Source organism: Triticum aestivum, chromosome 5B (genome assembly GCF_018294505.1).
Source record: "Triticum aestivum cultivar Chinese Spring chromosome 5B, IWGSC CS RefSeq v2.1, whole genome shotgun sequence".
NCBI lineage: Eukaryota > Viridiplantae > Streptophyta > Magnoliopsida > Poales > Poaceae > Triticum > Triticum aestivum.
Genome location: NC_057807.1, coordinates 174,260,432 through 174,263,281, shown reverse-complemented (window position 1 = coordinate 174,263,281; position 2,850 = coordinate 174,260,432).

Genomic DNA, 2,850 nt, shown 5'->3' with positions numbered 1-2,850 from the left:
TGAGCATCTATTCGAGAAGCTATTTCATTCGTACGGAGCCTCTTCAGTCTTCCCTCAATTATTTCAACCGGTGAATCCTCGTCTCATTCGTCATTCTTCATCCCTTTCTTTTTCCGGTGCACTCAATTCAAGTTTTTTGGGTTGATCATATTCTTTCTCTTGGCTCAAGTGTTTTCCCTGCTCGTTCGTCTCTCGCCAGTTTATCCTTCCGGAGTGCTCAAGACGTCTTAGTAGATTCGTCTGTGTTCCAATTAATTCGAGGTTGTCACCTCATTCAAATATTAGTTGTTCCGGTGCATCATCTATCTGTTCAACAACCCTTTCCAACGATGTTTTTCTTTTAGTGGGCCCTAACCCACAAGTCTTTTCCCAGGATCTTACCTGACTCTTCTAATTCTCCTGGGGTTATTCTCAAATTCTTTTCAAGTGTGACGTAAGAATGAATTTCATCAGTCACATGCCTTTTCCAAGCTCGATTTCAAATCATTTTGATGGTTGCCTCAACCCCTTCGCTTTTCATTTCCCCGGAGTATCTCAATAATTTCGGTGGTGTTTCTCGTCATCATTTGAAGATCGAAGAAGATTTCTCTTAAATCTTGTCCGTTCCCCCGGAGATTCGCGGTCCTAGCTCGATGTTATGCTATCAAATTGTTTCTAGTCATGCAAATTCTTTTCATCCATCCGGAGCATTTCAGGAGTTGCTTTCTCTCTCGATCATCCGGAGGCCATCTTTTCGGAAGATTTCTTCATTCTAAGTTTTCAAATTCGTTCTCCAATTATTCCATATCCGTGCCCCTTCGTTCGTCTCAATATCTTTCCGGTGCTTCGTTCCAGTATTCTTCAATCAGTTCGCGATCTCTTTGTTCTTTTGCATCTAAATCCCCTCTAGCATATTTGTTCTTCTAATTCTTCCCGGTGATTCATTCTCTTTCGTCAATCTTTTCCGAATTTTTACGGTGGTTCGTTCAAGATTCTCTTTCCTTGATTATCATTTTAATCCATTCGTTCTTTTGAATCCTACCGGTGGTTCATGAAGACTTTCTCAAGTTTTGTGCTATATTCCCCTTAATCCTTTTTTGAAAAGAGTAAGTAGTATGCAAAATCCATTGCTTTTCATCAATTTAATTTGATGAAGGATAAGCATACAATAAATTTTATTCTTATTTCACCCAAGTGAGTAATCCCATCCTTCGGAGTTTGTTCTTGATGAATATATTCTAGTTTCAAGTGTTTCATCTTTTCTTTTCCGGACTTCAAATTTCCTCGGCCATCTCGTCGGAACCTCCATCTAAATCATCGCAACGTTCATCTTATTCTTTCATCCTTTATTCTATCTCATCATCCTTTTGTTATCGGAGTTCAGCACGGTGGCTCTTCATGATTTAGTTCATTCTTCAAGTGTTCATCAAGATTCTTCTCGAAGGAGCTCAAGTATCTTTCTTCTTGCATATCAAAATGCAATTAATTCTCCATATTCTTTTGAAGTGGAGTTTTGCATCTCTTCGTTCTTCTCAGCTATCCAATCATTTTCCGTTTGTGGTTGGTTATCACCTCATAATTTCTGAGAGGTTATCCATAAGTCCACAACAAGCTTATTCTTTTCGTTGTTGAATTCCTCAACAACTTCGTTTAAACATTCCTTCTCAAGACGCTTTCAATTCCATTCGTGGCACAAGTTGTCAATTTACTTCTCCATTCTTTTCATTCAACTCTTCCAATTCTTCCGGAGGTTTTGTGTCATGTCTTCATCAAGTATCATTCCATCCTCTCAAGCTCGTGTTCTATTCCTCCATGTTTCAGTCGGAGTGCTGCCTAAATCCTTTTGATCTTATTCGTTTCCAATCTTGTTCTAACCGGAGTGGTTTCATAGTCTATCTGATTCTGTGAGCTTTCAATTCTTGTCATTCTCGTTGTTCCTCTCTTTTCTCGAGTGCTCTCGATTCTTTGATTCTTCTCTTGAGTTCTTGTTTCACCTCTCGCTTTTTCCCTTCCGTCTCGGTCCTAAGATCTCGGGACGAGATCTCTTGTTAGTGGAGGAGTGTTGTAACTCCCCGGATTCGATGCGCCAGGTGTCCGCCAGTGATTCGCCGTTGTTTGCCTTGTCATTTGCTTGCGTGTGGCACTTTGCCATGTCATCATCTGCATTTCATATCATGTCATCATGTGCATCGCATTGGCATACGTGTTCGTTTCATGCATCCGAGCATTTACCCCGTTGTCCGTTTTGCAATCCGGCACACCTATGTCATCCGGCGTCCCCTTTTTGCCTCTTCTCTTGTGCGGGTGTTAAACTTTCTCGGAATGGCCCGAGGTTTGCCAAGCGGCCTTGGTATAGCACCGGTAGACCGCCTGTCAAGTTTTGTGCCATTTGGAGGTCGTTTGATACTCCAACGGTTAATCGGGTAACCGTAAAAGCCTCTTTTGTCTTGCAGCCCAACACCCCTCCAAAATGGCCCAAAACCCATCTAAGTCACCACCATGCTCTCGGTCGTTCGATCACGATCGTGTGGGTGAAAACCGCTCCTCATTTGGACTCTCCTAGCTCCCTCTATCTATAAATATGTGCCTCCCCTCGAAATTCGCGGATGAATCCCGGTCTAACCCTAGCCTCCTTCAACCCCGCGCCGCCGGACACGTCCAACTTCGCCGGACGTGTCCACCGGCCACGTCATCCGACCAATCAGAGGCCGCCACCTCCGCAACCGCCGCCACCGCGCCCAATCACGGCCTGCCACGTCTACGCCGCCGCCCTCTCTCTCGTCCCTCCGCCGCCGCGCCACCCGGGGCCCAGATCCGGCCCGCCCCGGGACGAACCGGGCCGCGTCGGGCCCATCCCGCGCCGCCGAGCTC